Source organism: Protopterus annectens, chromosome 2.part0 (assembly GCF_019279795.1).
Source record: "Protopterus annectens isolate FY-2018-M chromosome 2.part0, PAN1.0, whole genome shotgun sequence".
Lineage (NCBI taxonomy): Eukaryota > Metazoa > Chordata > Ceratodontiformes > Protopteridae > Protopterus > Protopterus annectens.
In genome coordinates, this window is record NC_056728.1 from 1,539,243,727 (window position 1) to 1,539,264,330 (window position 20,604).

Consider the following 20,604-nt stretch of genomic DNA (forward strand, 5'->3'; position numbering starts at 1 on the left):
GATTTAGTTTTTAGATCCTGCTACAGGAGTTATCAAAACTGGTGATGAGAGAGGAAAGCTTATTCAGGGAATCTCTCAGATTTTTCATTCCTCTTTCTGTAGGTTTTCCAAGGGATTCTCTGCTCCCTCATCAAACTGGTAAAAAACAAAATAAACAGTCTCAGCATAGTGCTGATAAGCAGGAGTTTAAAATGGGAGGTTCAAAAATAAAACAGGATCCTTCCTAGAACAAAAGACAATCACGTAAGTACAAGTGACTACATAAGGGACCTTGTCCCCACCGGCAGTCCCTTAATCCTTCCAGAAAGTCTGAATCTCCATTGTTGCTCTAAAGCAACAGATGATTTCAGCCATTGTTGCTCTTCAGCAACAGATGATTTCAGACTCATTTCTTTACTTAGATTTTCTTTTTCACGCTGTGGGAGAGCTCTAATCAACCTGCACTTCAGAGTCCAGCCATCTTGGAATCCCCTGTAAAGTTATTAATTGTCAAGATGGCAAACACCGTGACAGACCATTTTTACTGTAAGTAAGTAAATAATATGCTTGATGAACACTTGTATATAGGAGCTGCAGGAATATCTTTGTGATTAAGCAGGGACATTGCTATCACAAGGTTAATGGTACAGAATGAGAATACTATTTGTGTAGTATTTATTTAAGAACCCTTCATAGCTCCTTATGAGTAATTAACAAAAGCAAAATTGCTGTATTTGAGTATAACCTATACACATAAAGCAAAACTTATGCCATGTCATGGGGACTTTACATATCATGTTCACTTCTGTTCACAGATGACTGTTACAGCTTTGTTTGATGATCCATGTTACAATTCTTAGAATATATTTCAGTGTTGTTATGCATGCTCAGTGTGAAGCCTGTGTACTTTGGCATTCAACATATGTGCAATCATCAAGGGTTCTGATAATGCCATATTAATTATGATATTATAAGGTTAGAGAATTAAACTGTTTTACAGTATTGTTATTAAACATTAAATTGGGACATTTAATATGAGATTGATATTAGTCCATGTTATTTACAAACTTGCATATTGTGTAAAGAGAAGAAATTTTAATTTTACAGAGAAATGAGCGGGACTGTAAAAATACTTTATAGAGGAAGAAATAACCATTATTAAGTTAAATATGCTGTTATGGAGGTGCACTAGATGCATTTTACCACAGCAGTACTGCTGCTTTGGAGAATAAGTGAAATTGAAATTTATTAGTTTAATAAAAATAATTTCCCAAACAATGGTTCAAATTTTAAAGTGAGATATAAGAATGCTTATGGTTAGGATTGCTTGTCCTTCACACGGGAGCAAGGAGAAAATTGTTTAAATGAAAATTGGAGATGAATGTTTGCCAGAAAAGTCCGACTGGGTCTGGTTGCCCATTTTCAATGGAAGCTGGTAATAAAAGCTCCAGGTAACCTAATGTAATAAGGCACAGAACAAAAGTACAGATATATGAAGCAAAAACATAAAGTATTTTCCCAAAGTTTGCATAGAATAACATATTCACAATGATTTGAAAAGCAGATACTTATTAGATGTATATATGCTACTGTAAATAAAAAAAAATGGTCCTTAATTGGCTAGATTGGATTAGTGATTGGGGTGAAGTGGAAAAGGAAAGTAAGAGAATTAGAAGTGAAAGGCAGTTTGGGTCTGCTTATAGGGTGGGAAGAGTTGGAAAAATAAGGGTGGTATAGAGGGGGAGAGGGAGAAAAAGAAAGGTGAAAAAAGTAGTGTCAGCCAGTGGATGAAGTACCTTTACATATTTTGCTTTTCTTTTAATGAAGGGATTGATAGTGCTTGGAAGATTGTCCCATGCCTTAAAGACTCTTGACTGAGGACAGTGAATTGCCATAGGAATTGTTGGATTGATTGGATTCTGCTAGGTTAAGTCCTTTGGAGGACATGTTTCTGTCTGGGACATGCTAGTGGATGAGGCTGGTCAAGGAGGGTATATTTATTAGGTGGTGTAGTATCTTGTGTGCCATGAGTAAGTGGGAAAGAGAGATGTGATGAGGTGGTTCAAGCCAATTTAGGGTGTCAAGGGCTGTGCAGTGCTGGATGCAAGGTGGAAGTTTGCATGGGGACTTAACTAATTTTATTATAGTACTGTTCTAGTTTGTGTATGGTAGAAGAGTGGATATGTTGAATATTGGTGAGCCATAAAAGAGTGTAGGAAGGAGAAAGAAGGTGGCTGATATTTTTTAATGTGATTGCTATGTTTTGGTGTGTATAGTAAGCCTAGCTTGCTGTGAGTTTCTTGATAGCAGGGTCTATGTGAAGGTCAAACTTTAAAACTTTTTTTGATGATGATGCCTGATAGTTTACTGTTTGTGACAAGTTCAGTTTTTGTGTTTGAGGAGAGAATATTGAAATTCCTGTCCTTTTGATTTATTTTTTTGAAGGAATAAAATTTGTTTTTGTGGGTGTTTAAACGTAGTTGGGATTATTTTATCCAGTTTTTAACAAAGGTGAAGGCATATTGTATGATGGTTTGTAGGGTAGATAGACTAGAGTCAGCACAGACTAGGGAAGAGCCATCTGCATATTGGATGATGCTTATTGGATGATGGTTGCAAGTTTAGATAGTTTGTGCATGTCATATATGGAAATGTTGAAAAAAAAAATGGGATCAAAGAATGGAGCCTTGGAGGGAACACCTGTTGTAAATGGGAGGAAGGTAGAATGGAAGTCAGCCCATTTTAAATACCAGATACAATTGTCTAAGTAGCTGGTAAACCAACTAATAGTGAGTAGTGCTTGACCTCTAAGGTGGAGTCTGTACAGGAGAGGTTGGTGTGAAACTATCATAGGCCTTTGGCATGTCAAGAAAAGTAGTGTTGCGGATTTGGTGCATCTTTCCCACCTTGATCGACTGAACCAAGAAAATGTAGTAAGGCTGTTTCTGTACTGTGGTGGGATCAAAAGCCATGTGGAGTAGGATCAAAAGCCATGTGGAGTAGGAGAAAGTAGTTTGTTTTTAAGTCGAAAGTTTAGTAGATGCTTGTGGATACACTTTTCAAGTACTTCAGAGAGTGGAAGGAGAATGGCTATGGGGTAATAATAGTAGCTCTGTGGATGTTCCTCCTTTATGGAGTGGGAGTATGAATGATGCTTTCCATAAAGCAAGGATGTGCTTTCTGTTATGGATCTGTTAATGAGGATGGATACTTGATAGCTTATACTTTCAATAGGAATACTGAAATATTCAGCTGGTAGGTTTCAGGTGCCATTGTTGTGCATTTCAGTTTTGAATGTGTTTTTTGATGGTATTGGTAGAGATGGTTTTCAAGGTGAGTTGGTATCATGGGGGTATGGTGTGGGAGATTGGATTATTGTTGGGGCGGTGTAGGATATGAAATAGTTATTGAATTTATTTGCTGTGTTTTTTTTCTGATAGAAAGGGGTTTGGAGTGGGTTTTCTGCTTTGATTGTAAGAGATTATTTAGGTTTTGCCAAAAACACTTGGTGTTTCTCTTATGAGCCACTTGGTTAGTGGAGACAAAATGATTTTGTCTAATAACTTGCATCTTGGTGTGGTTCTTGAGACATTGGTATGGTTATAGGTTTGTTTGGGTTCGGTCTTTCTGCCATTATTTCCAGACTTTGTGTCTTTCATAAATATTTTGGTTTGATGGGTTAGCCAGTGAGGGACAGTATTTGCTTTAAAAATAATGATTCTCTTATATTTTAGTAGGGCTTGCTGATTCAGTATGGTTAAAAAGAGCCTTTGAAGTAGTAGGCAGCCTCATCTAGTGTAAGTGTAAGGTATTTGACAGATTCCCAGTTATACTGTTTGAGGGCGTCATTGAATATGGTTTTGTCAAAATGTGTTAAGTTTCTTACATAGTTGAAGTTTAGAGGTTTACTGGCCTCTATGTAGTCTCTATGGATATATGTAGGGTGGTGATTGCTTAGTGTATCTGGCAGAATTCTAGCTATTTTTGATATTCTCTGGGTGGGTTGACAGTTTCAAATAATTACATCTTTTTATTGCTGTTTTGAGATATGGTTGTTTGGTAACTATAAAGTTTTAGTGTGGCTTGATAGATGATGGCCACTCCCACTGTCTGTGTTTTTTAATGATTTTGTAGCTAGGAGATATGACATCTTCATCTGTAATTTGTCGACTTAACCAAGTTTCTGTGATTGCTAGAAAATGTGGGTGGTAGAATTCTCTATATATGCATGCAGTTCTGATATTTTATTACACATACTTGCAAGCATTGAGATTGTAGGTTCATAGACCAGAGAGGGTTTGTTGTATTTGGAGGGTATGTTGAGTAAAGTTGTTAGTGTGGTTGGTTTTAGATGGTGGGAGTATTGTCTGAGCTGGGGTCTGTTGAAGATGGTAGAGTTTAGTATTTTGTAGAGTAATTTTTTTTTTTTTTGCATGCATGGATTTGGTGTTTTTGGAGTAGAATAGCAGATGCTGTTTTTAATAAAACAGTGTCTGTGTTATAAAGGGATGATCATCTAGGGGAAATATAGCAGTGAAGGGGAGGTATTTGAGTTGGTTTAGTGGACTTTGGGTGGGTGGTGGCAGATTTCATAGCTGTTTAGTTGGGTAGTGGTCCCTAAAATGCTGTACAGTAAAGGCAGTTATAGGTTAGAAGTGTGTAATTTTAGAAGAATGTGGTAGAAGGGTAGGGTTGAATCCTTCTACAGGTTACTGAGTTTAGAGAGATAGTTGTAGGGAGAGAGATAAGAGGGAGAAGTTTAGCAATGTGATTTGAAATAGGTTTGTAGTGTTTATTTGTTGAGTGTTATACAGATGAATTTATGCAGGCAATCTTTCCTAATTTGAATAGACAATATGCTTAGTATTGTGGGGTTGTGTTGATTGGTTTCAGGGCAAGTGTTTATGGCAGGTATTGTGGGGTAGCAAATAAGAGTAATGACATGGGGGTGGGTGAGAATGGAGGTAGGGTGGCAGTGCAGTGGGTCTAGATGAGAAGGAGTGGGACTTGAATACTAAAGTAAGTAAAAAAAACAATGTCCGCATTCACTCAGCAGCACTCCCAGTATGTTTCATTAAAGTAGAAATTCTACTGGCTGTGGTAGTTTTTTTGTAAAATAGATTTTAGTCACTGTTGCCACATTGTGCCTAATCCTTGTGTTTCTGGCTACTTAGTTTTGAATGGGTTTAAAAGTAGCCGTGACTATGAGGGCATCCAGGGAAACAGAGAGGTAGCTGTTTGAGAAACTAAAAGAGCAGTCTGTTACAAAGTATCCAGTTTTATATTGCTAATTTATATACTGTTGTGTTTGAAGTAAGCCCACTAATGGGACAATACATGTCACTAGTGACTTATCTAATAGCTGTTGATGCACAAGGTGGATATGTGAAGCTAGTTGTTTTGTGCCAGAAAGTCACATTAAAACTGAAAGACAACATAAAAAAACATGGATTAAAGAAAAATGGAGTAGCAGAAGAGATGTATAGTTGCTGATGCATGTGAAGGTCATTGTTTTCGAAGACCCTTTTGAAGATTATATACATTTGCATGTTAATTATATTCTATCATAGTTAATGAAAGACTTTTTTTTTTTTTTTCAAAAAGTATTCACTGGCTGCTGATTTTTAAAAAATTGAGGTCTCTGTTTCAAGGAAATAAGATTTGCTGAGCCTCAGTTCACATAGCAGCTTAGATGTCTGTAGGACTTTGCTGCTGAGTGGCTGCTGCTGACTTTTCCATCTTGTGGGAGGGAGGCAGCTTTGGCTTGCCACAAGGGTGACATCTAGCAGGAGCACTAAGTGTTACTCTGTGGAGTTTGAAGCTTGCTGAGCTCATGTAGTCACAGTACAGCTTGCAGTGGCAGCCACGGGGAACTCTGCATATAGAGGCATACTTACTATCAGGAGACAGCAATTGTGGAGCTCAGAAGAGCCAACAAGGGGTTAAAAGGTTTACTCACAAGGAAAGAGGTAGCACCCCCCCCCCAGGACCAAGAAGCTGGTCCACTCCCTACCACCTGACTCTCAGTGGCAAACAGAGAGGCCATTTGGGATTCTTAGGCAGTAATGAATGGGCCGTAGGGCTCTTGACTAGCTTTGGAATGTCCATCTCTTCTACTCTCAGAACAAATGAGCTGATTGACATAATTTTCTTTATTACCTCCACTCTAAAATCCACATCTTCATGTAACAACATACTTTTTTTTATGGTAAGCTCTGGGGAGAGGAAAACAGTTTCACAGAAGTTGCTGGGCAAGTTTGACTTGTATCTATCGATATTGATATAGATAAAGACCAAGAACAAATATGGTTGAATTATAATTTGTTTGTTAATATTTGTTTATCCAGAAGGTATAACTGGGCAGAAAAAAAAAACTTCTCAGCAGAGACCCCCGGGGAAAAATTCCAATAAAGACTACAAATGTAACACATCCATAATGAATGACATTAAATGCACACTTCTGTGGTTTTACACGCACAAAAATGAGTAGATGCAAGACATCAAATGCTTACAGATTATAAACCTAACAAAAATAATTTCACAATAATTATAGTGGTGACAGAAAGTCACAAATTGTTTAAGTGGAGACAGAAAAATTTAAACTGTGAAAGTTTAATATATTAATTTTTGTTGCATGCAGGTAAGGAAGGTTCGGAAGGGTTTAGTATAGTACAACAAAAAGGAAGTGGAGGATTTAGTAGTGAGTAGTGGAATAGATGGTATTATGTTTGTTATTTCCTACTAGTGATTGAACTGAGAAGAAGTTGAGTGGCACAAAGAAAGAGAAGACATTAATAATGAAAATGACGTAGAAGGTGAGTAACGGGATAAGGAAACTTTTTTTAAGGCTAAGCAAGAGTGTTAAGATAGAGATAGTGAATGGTGATGGTAAAAAGTTGTTAAATTAGTGAGTAGTAATAGCCTTATACAGAGATATTGGAGACAGGAAGGATATTTACGTATATTTTATATAATGCTTATATTTTATATAATGCTGATACTGTTAATGAATGACCTTGGTCAAGAAAGACTAAATAATAAAGGATGGAATGGGGCTTGCAGACAGTGGCGTGGGGGTGTTTCTTTAAATGTTATTGAAGAATGATTGTGTAATTTACTAAGCACTGATATTTATTTAATAGTAACTGCATAATTTATGTTGCCCAGTCTAAATTGTGTTTTGTATACAGCCTGGAGACTTTTCACTGGTCATGGCAGGGCTAGCCACCTGACGGTGTGAACACTGGCTCTAGATGATTGTCCATGGGGATGTGACACCTCGACCCCATATGCAAAAATGAGAAAAAAAAGTTGTAGATGGATGGATAGATTGTCCTAAAAGATGGTGTGAGGAGTGTGAGCAGCAGACTGATTCTTAAAAAAGAGAGTCATAAAATGGAATGTGCTACTAGTGGCTGTGGAGCATTTGGACCTAGTTGTTCCATGCAGTAGTCTGGGGAGTAAAGAAGGTAGACCATAAGGGGAACCATAAAAAATATGTTGTTAAATGAAGATGTGGATTTTCGAGTGGAGGTAATAAAGGAAATGAAGCATCTGAGAAAGAAAAGCAATGATATAGGAAGAATGCCAAGTATACTTTGAAACCTGAAAATAAATTTGACTATTACAAATTGATTAAGAGGAGAGTGGGAAAATCTGACTGTTGTGGGGAGAAATATTTTTTTAGGACTGAGGGTAAGTGAAAGAAGTTTAACAGGTGAAGAAGAGTTGAACTTCCATAATGAAAAATGTATGCAAACAAAAAATGTAATAATTAAATGTGAACAGTTTGAAGGATGAGGCAATGGGCAATGGTTATATAAAATTTAAGAAGATATTTTGTGCCATCAGAACATAAGATTTATACACAATAAGGAGAGGAAGAGTGTAAAAAATATTAGGGGAAGTTAATGCAGTCTTTTAGGACAGTGAAGCATTCGTAGGTAGTTACTTTTATTTTGCAGATATATGATTTTCAAGTTCATTTTATTCCTTTATTTACTTATATTGCTATTATTTGTCAACTGGATAGGTGGACTTTTATAAGATCCTTTTCAGCTACTTCCTAGGATTTACAGCAAGAACAATACAGTTACTTAGAAGTATGCTAAATAATCAGTAAGGAAATTGCAATATAAGCAGAGAGTATGCATTTACACATATACAGTGTACTTAAGTAATATAGAAAAACCAAAACAAACCAACTTTAAACTTAGAAAAATAAAAGATGAGGTAAACTGGCACAGCCACACACGGTTTTATTGTAAGCGCTTTTGTACAGCAAATGTTTATACTTCTTCAGACATATACAGTGTACTTAAGTAATATAATAAGTATAATGTAAGTGATGTAGGTATATCATATGCAGTAGAAGACACAGTTTCAAGGTCATAGTAAAGAAAAATTTTTTTCATTTGTACAAAGTAGTACAGTAGCTTCAAGTTGCTACAGAATGTGCACTACAAATGAACAATTGGATTAACAGTGTAGTGTGAACCTGTGAATCTATGAACATGCATAATATATTTATTGCATTTGTTACCAGGATAGTCTGACTGGGTTAACAGATGCCCTTTTCACTTGAGGCCCTAGTAGGAAAGCTCCACAGTAGTTACAAGATAGACAGATAGCATGCATGTATTTAAAACAATGTATTACAGAAACATAGAAATATACAAAAAATGAGTAAAGTATGTATGGTAACTAAAAATGATTTAGAAGATTGACATTTAAATATACAATCTGCCGTATGTTTTCCAAGATGGATTAGTAGTTGTGGTAGTTTGAACTGACAAGGAGAGTTAGATAGAAGTCACTGGGGGGGGGGGGTAGAATAGAAAAAAGGACATGAATGACTATGACTAAAAATGTTTGAGTTGTAGAAAATTATAGGCAAAATTAGGGTAAGGATGTAACCAAGAGTGGAGCATAAGCATAGCCATAGTATATATTACTTTAACTCATTTTTGAACAAGTTAGCATTTTCAGTTTGTCTAAGAGCTTGGTGTATAGAGTTTCAAATGTTTGTAGTATAGGAGGAGTACAATGAGTTTCCAGTGGAGGTCTTAGACTTGTTTAAAGTCAATAACAGCTTGTTGAGGCACTGTAGTGGTCTGATGGGGTTATACTGCTGGCGCATGTTGATTAGGCTTGGGCACTTTTCAGGGAAGTATAGGAGTTTGTAGGTAGTCACTAACTGAGAGTGATTCAGGGAGTGCCTAAGCTCAAGCCACTGAAGTTGTTTTTGAGGTATACAATGGCAAGTTTGGTAGCTGTGGTTTGAGGCAAATTTGGCTATTTTGTTGCAGCACTGGTCTAGTGAGGAGAGTGATTTGTAACGCATGTTGATGAGTCTGGTGGTGGCTTAAAGAAAGGTAGGGAGAAGGAAAGAAGATGCTATGGTTGTTGCTTTGTCTGTTAAGTACAGTTTGGTCTTGTAGAGGGTCCATACTTTTTGGTGAGTTGTCTTTATTGCCTGTTTTATATGGTGGTCGAATTTCACACTGTTATCAATGATGACTCCTAATAATTTGTAGTTAGTTACTAGTTCTTTGGCAGTATTGGAGGAGGTGATGGTAAATTGCTGTTTGTGGGAAGCTAGCTGCTTTGAGGTGAATAGGTTCAGTTTTGTTTCTTGTTGATTATTAATAATTGTGAGTCTGTTAGCCATACTTCAACAGAGGTAATGGATTACAGAGTTAGATGTTGCAGTTCTTGGAGATTATTTGCAGAACAGATTAGAGTCAAGTCATCATACTGTGTGATGGATGCATGTTTAGTTGCAGTGTTCAGATCACTGATGAAGACACTGAACAGCAGAGGACCTAATATTGAACCTTGGGGAATTCCAACTGTTAAAGGGAGAAAGATCATGTCATTTTCCCATCTGACTGTGTGCATCCTGTTTGAGGGGTAGCTTTGAAACCAGGGCAGTGATGGTGAGACTAGGCCTAATGAAAATAGTTTAAGTAATAGTTTCTGACGGCATACAGTGTCGAATGCCTTGGACAGATCTAAGAATATTGCTGGGACTGAGTTGCCATTATTCCTGTTGGTGTTTAACTGTAGTGATAAAATTAAGAAGTGCAGTTGTAGTGCTGTGGTACAGGTAGAAGCCATGCTGGGTTGGGGTGAGAAGGGTGTTGTCTGGAATAAAGATGAGGACTTGTCTATGAATATACTTTTCTAGTATCTTTGACAGAGGGGATAAGATGGCTATAGGCCTGTAGGTAGAAATGTCATTGGATTTTCCACCTTTGTGCAGAGGTAAGATATATGCTTTCCCCCCCAAAGTTTGGGAACATATCCTTTCTTAATTGAGCTATTTATTAGGACTGGGTAGGATAAGGCCTCTGCTGTTAGTTTAATATATTCAGCTAGTATTTTTTTCTAGGACTAGGGTGGTAAGTTTGAGTTTAAGCAGTAGGTTCTTGATATTAGCAGTAGGTACTGAGTGGAAGGTAAACATCTTTTTGTTACTTTGAGGCTTTATGGGGGAGAGGTGGTAGGAGTGTGTGTGGTATTAATAAGAGAGGTAACTGTATAAAATGGGTGTTGAATTGGTTAGCAGTACTACTTATTTGGTTATTTAAAATGAGGTGGGGCTGTAATGATTAACCTGGATTTATGAAATGATTTATGGTTTGCCAGAAGGCTTTAGGGTTACTTTGGTTCTCAGTTTGTAGTCTAATATAGTAGTTATTTTTTTCCATTTCTGATCTTGTTTTTGGTAGTATTTCTTAGTTCTTTGTATAACTGAAGACTGGATATAGTACTCTACTTCCTCCATGTTTTCCATGCATTATCCCATTTTTCTCATTAATTGAGTAGTATTTTTAGACTGCAAGGGAGCAGGGTCGGTCTTAAATTCTTTTAGTTGTAATGGGAGCATGACTATTTAGTATATCCATGAATGTAGAGTTAAGCAGGGCTATGGGTTCATCCAGGTGTAAAGTTTGTAGTATCTTCCAGTTGACTTCTATGGACCTTCCATAAAACTATGGATTACTGAAATCTAGTATTGTAGCCAAGCTCTCTTGAAGCATGAATATCTAATGTGACAGTATCTTCAGGCAGAGTTCTAGCATACTGAGGCTAATTTTTTTAATGCTTTTTTGCAACTGGACGGTGATAATGGGGGTTTGTTGATTTTTAGACTGTTGCTATTTTAAATGGAACATGTAGAATTATGCATAGATAAGAGGTTTGCAAGTGGTGGGGAGTATCTTTCACTCTGCATTTTAAATGTGTGTTGAGTAGAAACAAGGGTCTAGCAGAAATAGATAACCAGTTTGCATTTTGAATTGAAAAACAAGAGTGTTCAGTGGAACTAGTAGTCGAATTAATAGGTTCATAGGTTCATACTAGGCTATCTGCCCTAGGGCATTTATAAGCCTAGCCAGAGTATGTTTGGCTTTCGCCACCCATTTTAAATTAATTTTGCTATGCCTTTTTTCGAGGTTAGTATACTGTGCCTCTGTCTAACAGTGACACAGAAGTGATACCCGGGGTAAACCTATGATCTCCCATCCACTCATCAAGATTCCTCTTGAAGAGAGTCAATGAGGGACTCTGCCTAACCTGGACTGGGATTTTATTCCATAGTGAAGGGAGCCTCTGGGTTATGAATCTGTCCTTCCAGCATGTCCTATTTATTTCAGTGCTGATGTTCAAGTCTCTCGAGCGTGTAGCTCGATGGGATTTGGATTTTTTGAGGTGCAGCATGTCCCTTAATTCCGGGTTGGACATGGCCTTATACGTCAGGCACAGGTCACCTCTGAGCAGGCAGTATGCCACTGAGTAGAGCTGGAGTTTCTTTAACCGGGCAGCATATGGCATCTGTTTGAGCCCTTTGATCCTCTTGGTGAGGTACTTTTGGGGTCTTTCCAGTTGCTGCAGGTGTTTGGTAAGGTACATCCCAAAAGGGGCATTGTACTCGATTATAGGCCGGATGAGTAAAGAGGCACGATGACCTCCCCTAATCTAGATGTGAATCCCTTCATGATTAGGTGGGCTATATAAAATGTTTTTCGGTTGTCAAATGAGAGATTGCTATCAACTTGGGTCCCCAGGTCCCTAATGACTTCTTCTGTACTTAATGGATTACCACCTATGTGGTAATTTGTGGGCACTTTGTTTTTGCCAAAGGGGATGACTATACACTTTTTGGCGTTTAGCTTGAGGCCATGGCTCTGGCACCAGTTGTCTGTTTCTATGAGGCCCTTTTGGAGGATGCTTGTGTCGGCTGGAGAGTCGATTATAGCCCAGTTTGCAGTCATCTGCGAACTTGGTCAGCCACAGTCCTTCCGTGTTGGCCTGTACCTCCGAGAAATATATACCAAACAAGAGAGGTCCCAGGACTGAGCCTTGTGGGACGCCACTTGTAACTGGTTTGGAGTCTGACATGGCTCCAGCAATTCTAACCATGTGGGTTCTGTCCTTGAGCCAGTTTGCAACCCATCTAGTGACATAGGGGTTTATATTTAAGCTGGTGAGCTTATCTATAATGCCCAAGTGGGGTATTGTATCGAAGGCTTTTGCGAGGTCCAGATAGGCTGTGTGGACCACCTTCCCTTCGTCAATGGCCTTGGTGACTGTTTCAAAGAAGTCAACCAGGTTTAAGAGGCAGGATCTGCCCTTAACAAAGCCAAACTGGGTAGGATCCAGTGTCTGTAGGTCCCCAATATCTTTATTTATGAGGTCCATGATGATCCTTTCCATAGCTTTGCAGACCAAGCTAGTCAGGCTTATGGGGCGATAGTTTCCAGGGTCCGTTGAGGCACCACCTTTGTGGAGAGGGACCACTGTTGCTGCACGCCACTCATTGGGTACATATCCTGTAGTAAGGCTGAGATTGAACAGTAGTTTTATGTTTGGGTTTAGCTCTTCTTGGAGTTCATGTAGGGCAGCCTGGGACACCGTCTGGTCCCATTGATGCTGTGTTTTTGCTTTGGAGGCGGCTCCCACCTGAGCATCTGAGATGTCAGGGGCAGCACTCTGCTGGGATAGATATTTGCCCTTTTGGTGGGGAGGGAGAAGTTTGCTGAACCTGTCAGCTAGGATGTTGGCAATGTCTGTGGGATCAGTGTATTTTTGTCATTTTGGACTAATTCTGAGCATATCTGGGAATTCCCACCCAGGTTCCTAACATAACTAAAGAAAGCCTTGTGATTATCCTTAGTGTCCTGTGCAATTTTTCTCTCGAAGCTGGCCTTTGGCGATTTTATGAGTGCCCTTAGTTTTGCTAATACTGATCAGAGATGCCTTCCCTTTTGGGATTTTGCTCTATCATGTAGTAGCTTCCTCCTTCTATTGTATAGTTTGTTTATGGCTGGGGTCCACCAGACAGGTCGTCTGCCTTTGGAGGATTGGGTCTTGGTTTTATTTGGGATTGCATGATCCATGCATTCCTGAAGGTGTTCATAGAATGCATTTATAAAGGATTCTGCGGTCTGGGCCGTATTTTCCACAGGCCCGGGGGCTTTGAAGGATTCCACCTCTGTTTTGAGGAGTGTCAAATTTGCTTTAGAGAAGTTTTTCACTGTGGTTTTCTGGGCAGGGGGTGGGGTCGGGATGTGAATATCCAGTGAGATCAGTTTATGGTCTGATCTTACCAGTGAGGGATACACTTCTGGTCTGGAGCATAGAGTCCCCATGTTGGTGAGGATCAGGTCCAGTATGTTTTCCCCTCTTGTTGGAGTGGTAACAAGTTGTTCCATAGCATTTGAGTTTATGAATTCTAGGAACCTTTGGGCAAGGGTGTTGGAGCTAGAGTAATGCTCCCAATCTATGTTTGGGTAGTTGAAGTCGCCCAATATAATGGTGTTCGGAGAGACCTTCATATTTTCCAGTGTTCTCAGGAAGGCCGAGTGGGGCTCCTGGGTTTGGGAGGGTGGTCTGTAGCAGGCTATAAACTGGAAGGCAGTTTTACCCACTGTTAGTTGCACATGGATAGTCTCTGATGCTTCGTGCTTTGCCACCAACCTGGAGGTGTGGGTATCTTTGATGAATATCGATACTCCCGCCCTCCTTTTGTGGTTCGGTCCACGTTTTGGGGCAGAAAAGCATGGTATGAGGTATAACCTGGTAGTGCTGGGGTGCTCTCGGGAGTCCTGAACCAGGTTTCTGTTACTGCACAGATATCGATGTTCTCCATGCTAAGGAGAGTTTCGAGTCTGTGCATCTTGAGGTTTAGACTTCTAGCGTTGAGTAGCATTACTCTTAGTTTCTTATCCCTTGTGATACCTATGGAGGTGGGTTTGTCTTTTGAGCCTTGCCTAAAAAAGGCACTATGGGGGTAGCAAGAGCCTTTGCCAATATCCGAAAGCCCAGGGGTGACAGGTGCAAGCCGTCCCTAGCAAAGCATCGTGGCTTGTCGTGCATATCATACCAAGCTGACAGGCATTGGATCCCCTTTGAATGACACCAATACTTAAGCTAATTGTTGAAATTGATCATCTTGTCTTCATATTGTGGCATCATTCTTGCTGAGGGTAAGATGCTACTCAAGGTCAGGGTCATACCAGCCTGGGCTACATGCTCAGAGAGCTCCTCTATGTCTCTTTTCATGTAGTCCAGGGAGGTACGTCTCAGGTCATTCACACCAGCATGGACAATGACTGAGTCATATTTGTACTTGCCTTGGAGTGACCTGAGTGCCTGTGTTATGTGGCGGATCCTAGCGCCAGACAGGCTGCTCACCGTGACCTTCTCCTTGTTCAGCCTGGTGAGCGGGACGTCAGTGTGCCTGACAATAGTCGCCTATTACAAGTGTATCAGGTGTGTTGTTTAGCCTTAAGGGCTGTGACTGTTCGTCACACTGGCTTTGTGAGATATGTGTTGCACGTGTTTTGTTTTGGGGTAGCGGTTGCTTGGGTGTCTGCTTTGGAGGTCTCTGCTGCTTAGGCAGATCTTTATTTAGAGCCTCGAGTATGTTTTGTGTGATTATGTGTTTGGTTTGCTGTCGTGGTAGGTCTATGTGAGACTGGAATTGTAGTGAGTGTGGTTTCCTTCTCCTCCTGACTGGTTATGCCAGTACTGAGTTGAGAGAGCTTAGCCTCCAGTTTGGCTATATGGTTGCATCTCTCACATGTGTTGGAATTTGTTGGGAGGAGGAGAGGGTTGTCTGTGTACATGAGGCAGTTGTAACATTGCCTCAAGATTCCCATATTCACCAGCTGGACCGAGAGGAGATTGACAACTGACCTTTGGACATGCTAGAATAATATTGGGAATTCCTTTATAATTGAAAACAAGGGCCAATGGGGAGCAGGGTGTAGTGCTTTTAATTTTTAGTGCTGACTTATAATTGCTTTAGTGAGCAAGTGCCAGGTAACAAGTGCAATGTGTTACAGGTAACTTAAATGCAAAAGCGACAAACAGTAACTTTCTTTCAAGCGAAGCAAGGAAATAAGTACAGTAAGCAATGCAGATATCACTAGGGATCCACAGAAGCTGAGAAGCCGTGTTTTAGGTGGAATTAGCGTTCCAGGAAATAACAAGCATACAAACAAAGCTAGATGCAGCACGCCTGCACCTACGCTATGCTACAACAAACAAGGTGTACCAATTTCAGTAAGATACAGTTGAAATATTCAGGCACTATAAACCTTTAACCAGAAATTCCCAGCTCAGAAGGGCAGAGTCCAGCCTCTCCTCCCACAAGAGTGCAGACCACGAACCTTCTTAATGTAAAATAACTGGCCTGAAGCCCAAGTGCTTAAACCAGAGCTAATACACTTTAAGAATAACAGACACTGAGCTCTCAATCAGCAGTTCCCAACTTAGAAGGATGAAAGCTACCTGTCCTGCCACCACAGTGCATGCCACAAACCTTCCTAATGTAGAACAACTGGTCTGAAGCCCAAGTGCTTAATCCAAAAGACTTAGAATGATAGCTACACTTTAACCAAGTTACTACCAAGCAGTAATAAATACAACTGAATACTTTAAATAATGCCTGGATTAGTGCTCAAGTTATACAAACAAAGCTAGATTCAGCAGGCCTGGATCTAGTCTATGCTACAGCAAACAAGGTGTACCAATTATAGTAAGAAGAAATTCAGATATGCATGCACTATAAGCCTTCAACCAGAAATTCCCAGCTCAGAAGGGCAGAGTCCAGCCTCTCCTCCCACAAGAGTGCAGACCACGAAACCCTCTTAATGTAAAATAACTGGCCTGAAAGCCCAAGTGCTTAAACCAGAATTAATATACTTTTAGAATAACAGACACTGAGTCCTCAATCAGCAGTTCCCAACTTAGAAGGATGTAAGCTACCTGTTCTGCCACTACAGTGCAGACCACAAACCCTCTCAGTGTAAAACAACTGGTCTGAAGCCCAAGTGTTTAAACTAAAAGGCTTAGAATGAGTTACACCAAGCAGTAATAAATACAATTGAGAACGTTTAAGATGACGCAAAAGCAAAATAAAGTAGGAAGAAACATAAGTACAGTAAAAGCAGAAGATTTTTTTTTCTCTATCCTTTGTAATGTGGCTGTATTGTGACCTGAAAGAGGGGCTATTATAGACAAAATGTATTATATTATAATAATTAAAACATTGATAATGGCAAAATGCACATAGTCTCTAATTAAATGATAAATACTGTAGGCTACCTGTAGCTGCTGTGAAGCTTTTAAAGTTGTCTGCTGTGTATGATTTTAAAAATACTGCTTATCTGATAGAACACCTTGGTGGTATTATTGTTTTGTAAATGTAAGTTTGGTCCCTGTGGGGTCCATAATTCTGGGAGCTAAGATTTGCACTACCTTTTCTGAAGTACCAAAAAACTAACAGTGGATTTAACAATAATAATGGTCAGTTTATTTGTTGGGATTCCATTCCAAATTTATGGAAGGCCATTTTGTAAAGCTGTATTTAATTTGTTTTCTGTGTTATGATATGTTAGGAAGGCTTTTGTAATAAAGCCACAAATGTATGTGAGTAGAGCATAAGAACAATACAAATCAGATGAACTTGTCAGACAAAAAAATGTAAACAGGCACAGTAATTAACAATATCCTTTGTTTGACGTTCCACCTCCCCCTTCAAAATTCGGCAAGGGACAGATTTCTAGGTCAGCTTCTTATTCAGTCTGCTGAGAAATAATGTTAAACAGTAAAATTAGTAAAGCATTTTGCTGATTTTTTTGAAGCAACTTTGAATCTCTTCTTTGCCTTGTCTTTTGGCACAAGTTTTAATGATAAAATGTTCAAACTTTTAGGGGTAGTTGTACATCTCCTTAAAATATAAGGCTATAGAACCGAAAGCACCTCCTTCCCCAACAGTCCTTGCATGTAGAGGAATTCTTAACTTGAAACAATACAAGTATAGGGGAAGTCACAGAGCCAAAATGACGTAAATAATTGACACTATTTTAGTTAGTTTCCACAGACATCAGACAACTGTTTATTAATATTCAGTGTATCTGTTGTCCAGAGGAAACTTGAGACTTTTACTGCGAGGAAGAATCTTATCTGATGTGCAGTCACTTCAAAGTGTTTAGCAATTGCTGTATGGTGTTCAGGCATTTACTGTTGAATTTCCCAGGCAACAAAACTGAGAAATATCTGCTGCCATTTACTTTTGTAGTGTTTATTACCAGTAGTTACTATGCTGGAATTTTGATGGAGATCTCTTCAAGTCTGTTTCTTGGGCACCATCACCCATGCTAATATTTTGGTTAGCTGCTTAGCCAGCACTATCCCATCTTGTAATTTTGTATGTTGTGATAGCAGTAGCTAGGAGAGATGGAATGTTCATAATGTCCTATTTTTATGATTCTATTTCATTGAGTATATTCCCTGAAAATATGCATTTTTACTGAAACTGTTCTTGGAAAATAATGAGGGGACACGAGTACTTTTTTCTTGTAGTGTAGTAGTTTGAGTGAGAATATCTGAATGAGGGAAGTTCAAAAAACATAATCTCTGTTTTCTAATCCATTAGCATTGTTTTTATGAGATTTGTATTTCAGTTAGTAGACAGTAATTAATTGCAATTTCATGAAAAATGAGTGAAGTTGTATAAAAGTTTGATGGCTTAATGATTCATCCACTTGTTCTTCTCATCTGTCACCCCCATCATTGATGTTTTTCCATTATTTTTTCTCTGTTCTCTGCCTGGGTAGTTCTTTCTCAGAATGGGTCAGCCTTACTACATAAGTTTCATCGTATTGGCTATGGGTGGGTGTGTGCACGCTCATTTGTGTTTGTATCACTTAGGTATGTGTATGTAGCAGTGCTGATTTGTTGTATTACTGCTGTCGTATTTTCTTTTCTGTTACCCTAGCCTATCATGCACCATAGCAACATGGACTTATTTTTCTAGCTTGTGCTTTGTAGTGTGCCACAGATGGGTGAAAGAGTTCTATGCCTAGTATCAGCTGTAAATATGTCGTAAAAACCAACCTTTTCTGAGATGTAAGTTTGTGTCAACAAGGCTGGTATATTATTCTGAGGAAAATTTCCATTTGTGAAAGTCCAGTTGAGACTTCCCAGAATGACTCAGCTGTGTGGTAGCATGCTAGGTTTCTGTCATCAGTTTAGTTACTGAACTTCACATTCACAGAGCAATTTCTCAGTATTTTATGTTTTAATCATGTGATTTTGTGCAACGTTTTATTTGTTTCTGATTCTTCACTGAAAAAAGTAATTCTGGGAATTAAAATGTCAGTAGAGAAAAGAATGTAGTGTTCTCTTTCATTTTTAACTTTGTAGTATTTTGTTTGTACAGATCCAAATGGGAGAAATGAAGCTAAAGTTAGAAAACATCATTAATGAAAATGAAAGGTGAGTTCATATATGTGGACATGTAAGTATTTGAGTCATTTTTTGTGGTGTTTTTTTTTTTGTTAATGAGGATATACTGGCAAATAAAATCTGTACATTCATTGTCTTCTTCTTAACTGATTGTAAAGCTTTGCCATCAACATTTGATAGGCTACATTCGTATTTTCATCTAATACAAAAAATATGGCATTTCTTGGATGCATAGGGCTTGGTCTTTGAAAAGAGATGCATTTTTTACGATGAAAGGTTACGTAAAATAGAGTGAGGTATGAGGGGTGTCTATTAGAACATAGAAGTTTCACAACTTCGAATGTTCTAATATCGACCCATATTCGCTGAACACTGAAAATAGCGAAGCTGCAGAAAACCGATTTTTTTCCTAGGGAAAGAATTCGGTTGTCCGTTTCTGTCGCTTCACTATTTTCATCGCTGTGGTGGAACGTTACGGGTCGGGTTCAGGTAATTGTGCGATTGTGTGGACGGTGAGGGTTAGGGTGGATTAGGTGAGTTAGGGTTAGGGCGTGGGTCAGGTAAGTGTGCGATTGTGTGGACGTGAGGGTTAGGGCACGGGTGAGGTGAGTGTGCGATAGTGATGGACCTTAGGGTTTGGGTTAAGGTAAGTGGATAGTTAGTGGTGTATGTACAGTTTAGTGTAGGGTTAGATGTAAGATTTTAGGTGTATGTGTGTGGATTGCTGTTTGTTTGGTTGCTGTTCTGAATGTTCGATGTTGTCAGCGTTTGCTGAATATGGGTTGATATTAGAACATTCGAAGTTGTGAAACTTCGATGTTCTAATATAGACCCAGGTATGAGTGTTAAGGAAAGTAACCGTATAAAATGTTTATATATTTAAGTATATATTAAGTAGTGTCGCGCATATGGGGTATTATACAATGACAGGTCATTATTCAAAAATGTGCATGCTTATTGGTAGGCCAACCAGCCAATCATTGTAAATCTAGTATGTACCAGTAGAAAAAATTCTGGTCGTCCAGACTTTCTTCTATTAATATATGCTAAGTCTTTCCAGTTTTCTTGAGCTAAGAGGTCGAGAGGTACATATGAAGGGCAGAGAAAATGCAAGCAAAATCAGGTACTTTATGCAAAACTAAAGAAGCATACCTCAGTTTCCTTGTATTTCTGCCCTCTGTTTTGCACCTCTAAACTTTCCAGATTTCAAACTTTTTTTTTCAAAAAAAAAAAAAAAATGAGAATTTCCTTTCTCCATTGCTTGCTTTTCAAAGCACTGATGTACTGCTTAAGCGTGGGAACGTTAAGTTCCATACGCATGTGCAGTACATCAAGAAAACTGTAGAATACGGAGGGAAAAAAACAGAACACCACCATAGTGCCATTATACAATGAGTTACGTAAGAAAAGTAAGCTTTTTTTCTTAAGTAATGTCATTGTATAATAGCAATAGCCAACTCCTAGGTGTGATATATTGAAAATTTACCCATGGTTGCCTTTGTTTAATCACTTGGGATTCATCCTTGGGATTAAACCACACCAACCATGGATAAATCTTCAATATACGACACCCAATTGTTGGTTATTGCTATATTAATCCATAGACATTGTTTTCTTCATTCATTTGCTGTTGTGATAACAGGCAGAATGCAAGCAGCCAATAAAACGTTACTGTCTGAGAGGTGGAGCTAGTCTTAAAAATGTGCAAGACGTACAGAAGAGCTTTTCTTAGAGAGTGAAACTCCAGTTCCACTCAGTAAAGAGAATCATTCAGTTAGGCACAGAGCTAAGGTCTAGACTCAGCTTTACGGATGTTACTAATGCAAGCAAGTACAAAAGCTGCATGTTGAAAATGATTCCTCT

General features: G+C 38.9%; 1 long non-coding RNA gene across 1 annotated transcript in view; it reads left to right on the forward strand.

Annotated features, from left to right (window-relative positions):
- LOC122793538 overlaps positions 1-18,773 on the forward strand; it is a 290,317-nt gene extending 271,544 nt beyond the window's left edge. Inside the window, exon 4 of the long non-coding RNA XR_006363488.1 lies at positions 18,716-18,773. This is a non-coding gene — a long non-coding RNA (uncharacterized LOC122793538). The remainder of the gene's footprint in view (positions 1-18,715) is intronic.
- The last annotated feature ends 1,831 nt before the right edge of the window (positions 18,774-20,604 follow it).